The sequence below is a fragment of the Berghia stephanieae genome, unplaced genomic scaffold, assembly GCF_034508935.2.
Source record: "Berghia stephanieae isolate SIO BIC M18660-M18661 unplaced genomic scaffold, UCSD_Bste_1.3 scaffold4863, whole genome shotgun sequence".
In the NCBI taxonomy this organism is placed as follows: Eukaryota; Metazoa; Mollusca; class Gastropoda; order Nudibranchia; family Aeolidiidae; genus Berghia; species Berghia stephanieae.
Window position 1 is genome coordinate 1 of NW_027626248.1, and position 6,257 is coordinate 6,257.

General features: G+C 46.0%; 1 pseudogene; it reads right to left on the bottom strand.

Moving 5' to 3' along the window:
• Positions 1-2,520: 2,520 nt before the first annotated feature.
• Positions 2,521-5,725, bottom strand: LOC144961912 (uncharacterized; annotated as a pseudogene).
• Between the last annotated feature and the right edge of the window lie 532 nt (positions 5,726-6,257).

The following is a 6,257-nucleotide window of genomic DNA, read 5'->3' on the forward strand; positions in this document are numbered from 1 at the left end:
TTAATCCATAAGAATTGCCTCCTATGACTATGATACGTTACGTTAGGGGACTTGCTCTTGGCCACACAGCACAATTGGTGTATTATTCATTAGCTTTCATCAAATTAAAGCCTGGGAATTACTAAAAAAATTGCAATACTAGGCGACGCTCACTAAAAAGTGAAAACTGAGTTGTAGGTTAGCTATACTATAGCATGTAAGTGACTGTTCGCTTGATTTTGAAGCTATGGCTGTGTATTGTGATGTCATTTTTTGGGCAGGATCAGACTATGAATTTACAAAGACTACATTCATACCTGTTGCTCCCAGGCACAGACTAATATCCCTGTGTCGCACTGTCACTAAACTGACTTCATTTTTTCTAGCCTGAGACTGCTTTGATAAAACAATCGAGTAAACAGTACAATAATTAAGCTCTTCAATTACAAGGAAAGTTAAATCAGAGAAGGGAACATTGGACCATACAAGTCTATATTTTCATCCAAAGAAATCTTCACACCATTTCAAACGGCGAACATCATATCAGACCATCTCATTCATTACATTTGATATTACCAGAATAGAATGCCCATATGTATTGTTTTTATTTGTGGTCATGGTAACAATAACAATGACCTTTTCCCTTCCCCTTCTGAATCAAAGGAATAATCCAATCTATCATAGAATTTCAAACAAAACAAATTGTGACAACAAAGTTCATAGAATAAAAAAAGAGTGTTGTCTGGCAGACGATAGTTTGTTCACACCAACTTTAAAAAATCATCTGTATATAAGATATTCAATATACACTACCCAGATAGCCAATAATATAGTTTACCAAAATAAAAAGGAATGACCTTCATTGTCATTTGGGGGAATCCACATTGATGGATAGCTGATTAGTAAACAAAACTAATAACGTTTTCACCCTCTTATTCTCAGTATTTTATTCTAATAGGACTGGTCAGCTGAAAGAGAACTAAAATCCTGAGGACTTGGCTTGTAGACTGCGCCCCATGCAGTGAAAGATCAAGATCATTGGAATTCCCTTGCTGCTGTCCCCAAGCACCTGATGCACAAAGCGAATTGAGTGAGTGAGTTAGTGAGTATCGATAGATATTTTAAGAATCCCAAGGTCTTAGTCCAAAATAGAATACCAACACCATTTAAAACATACAAAGTGTGTGATTCATATTCTAATTTTTCATTTCTTCCCGTTGCATCAATTGAAATTGCAAAACAAATGTGAAAGTAATCCATTAAAACAAAGAATTACACAAGTAGTCTTCCAAATGTAACATCTATTTACAAGTATGACAATGGAACGATTTCTTATTTTTCTCCCAATCTTTGAGAGATAAATACTCCCTTAAAGCAATAATGGCTTTCCCCTTTTATGGCAGGCAAAAATCCATAAAAAATGAGAATGATTGGTTTCTTACACACTTAATCCATATGAAAGTTTTTTTTTCTTGTGAACACCATGTGAATATCATTATTCATTATCCATCACATTGTATACACGAATGAATAGAAAGAAATTACTTTATTTTAACATTATCTACAAAGAAATAACTCCTTTTGGTTATTCCATTTGTCATTTACTGTAGTATGGCATTGATTTCTTGCCCATCAAACATTCCAAGTTTGTGAGCAATGAGATGCAGCACATAACACGAGCAACTTACTTCACAATGATAGGGCCGAGAATTGGATGAACCTTTGAAACATTGGTAAGAAGTTTAAACCAATTACTCTCTTGAGAATGAAGGCATTCTGCTATCACTGGATGGACTAAATATGTTTTTTTAAAATCTCAAAAAATACTGAATTCTTTCTCAGCTTGGCCCAGGCATGGAGGGAAGCATTCCATATGGTTGTCCAGGAGGCCCACCCATCATTCCACCAGGGCCTCCCATCATTTGGTGAGGATGGCCTCGCGAAAAATGGGTGGTAGAAGTCGGGTTGATATTGAGAGTACTGCATAATTACCGGGATATTGGCCAGTGGCACCAGGGCCCATGGACCACCCATACTTGGGGACCTGGTGGCATTCCTCCTGGGCCTCCCATTCCCATGGGGCCCATACTTGGGTGTCTCGGGGCATACCGTTTCCAGGGCCATGGGGGTGCCGTGGGGTCCATGCATAGTGAGGGCCTCCTGCCATATGAGGGGCATGTGACTGGGGGGTGGCATTCCTGCACCTCCCATATGCGGGGACATCCCTCCCATGTGGCCATGAGGTGATGGTCCTGGGGGCATGTGTGGATGAGGTGATGGTCCTGCAGGGCCCATTGGGCCACCATGAGGGGATGGTCCTCCTGACATGGGGCCATGCGTGGCTCCTGGGGCCATTGAGGTTCTGTGAGGGGATGGACCTGGAAACCATTTGGGAATGGGGTAAAGGGGCCTGGAACAGGGGCCCCATGGGGGATGGAACGGGGCGGGTAGCGGACATGGATGGGCTCCTCCATGGGTGTAGGTTGTTGGGTTGGCATGGAGCCTGCAGCCAGGGCTCCCATTGAGAAGTGACACTACTCATTATCGATGAGGCAATGGGATGAGAGGTGGCACTGCTGGACGGGGGGGGGTGAGGGAAGAATCAGAGGTTCCCTGCATCATCATTGCTGCAGCGTGACTTGGGCTTGGGCCTGGCCTGTTCAATGGAGGGCCCGTTGTTCATATAGCCCCCCATTCCTGGAATGGGAGAAACGCACTCCAAACCACCAAACCCATCATTGGGGTACAGAACGCATCATGCCTGGAGAGTTCCTGGCGCATGTGGGGATGAGGGGCCCTCCTCCTGGCCCCATTCCCATCATGGAGGGATCATGGCCAGGGCCTGGCATTGGACCACCTGGCATCATTGGATTGGGTGGCATTCCACTGTACATGGGCCCTGTTGCATGGGGGTGGTGGCCACCAGGGCCCATTGAGGTAGGAGGCATGTTGTGAGGGCCTGGAGGTACTCCTTGACCCATGGGCCCCTGACCCTGCATGGCTTTGCATATCAGACAAACTAGGGCTTCTCATCAGGGCTGCTGACTGCTGCATTGCGATATTTGCTTGGTTGGCGAATTCAGGGCCCATGCAGCAACACTTGACATGGAGTTAGGCATAGACATAGGTGGCCTCGAGGTGGGGCTCCACTTGGGGAGTTGTTAGGGAAGTACTGTAATGTGGATGATGCGGGGCTTTTCACATCCATCGTCGGGTGAGGGGATGGGAATCGGGGCATGCCTGAATAATCAATCTCTGAAGGTGGGCGGGATTTGCTGGTTTGAGGGTGGAACCATTTGGGTTTGAAGATGGAGGATTAGCAGGGAGGTATTGAATGGTGTTATGACCTTTCTGTTGGATTGAACACTTGAGTTGTTGGGGGAGCCTTGGGCTCAGCAGGGGAAGCAGCAGGGAATTGCGGGGAGTTGGGCACCATACCAACAGATGGAGGGCCTTGAGATGATGATGCTGGACACTGCTGGACCACCGGGGAGCATTTGTTGGGAGTGGGAGAGGGGTGGCGATGTGAACTGGAGGTGAGATGAGTTTTTGGACATGGGGTGGAACCTGGAGGTACACCAGGGTTGGCGGGGTGATTTGGATTCATCATTGCTTGCTGTTGAGGATTTGGCATCATGGGATTGGCATGGCCAGCATTGCCATGCATCATGGGGCCGGGACCCATCTGACCCGGTGGTGGGGGCCTCCACCACCATCATGGCTTGAGACTGGCTCATGTGGTGATGGTGGTGATGAGTCATTGACCAACATTAGGGCCCCCTGGAACAGGCCCTCGTGGGCCCATTGCTGTTGTGGTAGATCCCATCATAGTTTTTATGTTGTTGTTGTTGTTGTTGGGCGAGATGGTGAGGTGGTTGGGATCCGCCAACACCAAGCATTTTGTTGTTGTTGATGTTGCGGCTGCTGCTGCGTCCATCCATTGATTGCATTTGCATGTTGACATAGCTGTTCATGGCAGGGTGGTTTGGGATGTTGAACCTGTGATATGGACATGTTGGTGGCAATGTATGTGTTGTTGACACTCGGAGGAGTCACTGAGGTGGTTACTACTGTTGATGATGCTGTGGTTGTAGTTGATGATGATGAAGATGATGATGTGGACGAGGATAATGATAATGATGATGATGGGGCAGAGCTGATGTGAGATGATGTCAATGATGTTGGGACAGCAACAGGACAAGATACATCAGTATTGTTATTATTTATTGCTAATGTATTTGGAGTTGCGTTATTGTTATCAGTATTGTTCGATTGTCCATTATTGCTACCACTGTTGTTAATATTGCCACCAGCAGCAGTACCCCCAGACCACCAGTTGAGGTCATTTGACCCTGCATCTGAATACTGTGGAAGGGACCACCTTGCATCAAATTCTGCTGCATCCGATTGGACAGATTCTCTACGCCTTTTGCCAGGTTTGCTAAGCTAGCTGATGTGATATTGGACATGGCTGAGGCCGGAGATGAAGAAACTGATAAGATGATGATGAAGTTGATAAAGATGATGATCCTCCTTTAGTATTGGGTTGGGGTATTTGAGCGCTACTAACGCCATTGGATAATGAAGGGTTCGATGGGTCAAAATTGAGAGTCTCATGTTAGCACCAGGAGCATTGGAGTGTGGTTGTTGGGCCCCTTGAGGCCCCATAGGTGATGGCCCTGCAGAGGTTGGGGGAACGGGAGGTGTGTTGGACAGTAAGGGCCCTTTGTTGGGACCAAGGGACCACTGTGAAGAGGAGAGTTTGTATGGCTGTTATTATTGTTATTATTAAAATTATTGTTGATGGGATGAGGGGGGATTTGTATCAGTACCGCACATAGACTCATCACCCCCACTTCCCGCGACAAACGCTGCATTCAATTGTTTTGTGATAGTGAGTTCCTGACCTTCAAACTGGTTGAGGTGGTAGTGGATTTTAGTTGGCGAGGGAGTATGTTGTAGATTGCCTTTGCTATAGTCGTCCAAAACCGCTATGGTCATCGCTGACGGCTGACCGTTTCCGTTTCTGTGCCTGAGCATAGCTGGAGGTGGTTTGTTGCTGCTGCTATTGTTTGTGCCGGCGCCAGAACTAGCTGGAGGTATCACTGGGGTATAACCCCACCCATTGTCTCTGGATTAAACTGTTCTGGGTTACCAGCCCGATGTAACGTAACTTGCGATGGAGAGGTAGCGTGACCAGGCCCCATCATGTGAGGATGATGATGAGGTGATGAGGGTGGTGATGAGGGTGTGATGGGTGACCATGTGGCCCCATGGGGCCAGCGTGCCGTGGGGCCCCTGGGCTGATCCCAGGGGCCATGGCTCCAGGCATTGTTGGATCGAATCCAGGATCCATTGGACCCTGAGGTGGCATGCCATGGGGTGGGTACCCCTGCATTCCCCCAGTACCATCGGGTCCATTCCCATGTGCGGATGAGGTCCACCAGGGCCTCCCTGGCCCATACATGCCCATTCCCGTTGGGTTCCCCATTCCATCAGGGCCCATGGGCCCACCCATCGGGGCAAAGGGCATTCCATTCATTCCTGTAGGTGAGGTGGGGCCCCCCTCCTGGCATGCCTGCATGCTTCTGAGAGATGGACGATTTGTAAGATGGGGGTGGTCCACCATGATCTCCCATGTGTGGAGGGCCAGGGGTCCACCAGGCCCTCTAATATGCTGCATTCGATGCTGCTTCTCCATCATGTAATCCTGCTGCATGTGCATCCATTCTCTCTGAGCGTGGAACTGAGGAAGAAAAGGCAAAAAAACATGAATGACATTATATACTTGAAAATGACAAAATATTAATGGCCTATTTGTTTTTATTGGAAAATAAAAAAGTGAAAATTTAGCAATAGATAGGTGTAAGTTAACTTAATGAAAAATAGTGGAAGATGTATGAATAGTTTAATACTGATAAAAAATTAATTTTAAAAATGAAATAATCGTTCTCATGCAATGTTCAAATCCAATAAGAATTTTTAAGTTTTTCTGGCTTTAACAGGCAGCTGGGCCTGTTTTTAAAAACTCTCGTTGAAACTTTTAAAACAAAATAAAGAGTCCTATTAAAAAGGATATCACAATAAAGCATGTTCAAGTTCATTTTCTATTTCACTCCAGAGATCCTATTCCCTTAGAAAATGTGATATAAAACCATGTGAGTTATTGAAACCCCAACAACTGTCAAACAATTGTTAAAATGCTGTAATTTTTGTGCATGTACATCACCTAGTCATATAATCTGACTACTTCAATTGGGGAGAGTAATACCCTTTTT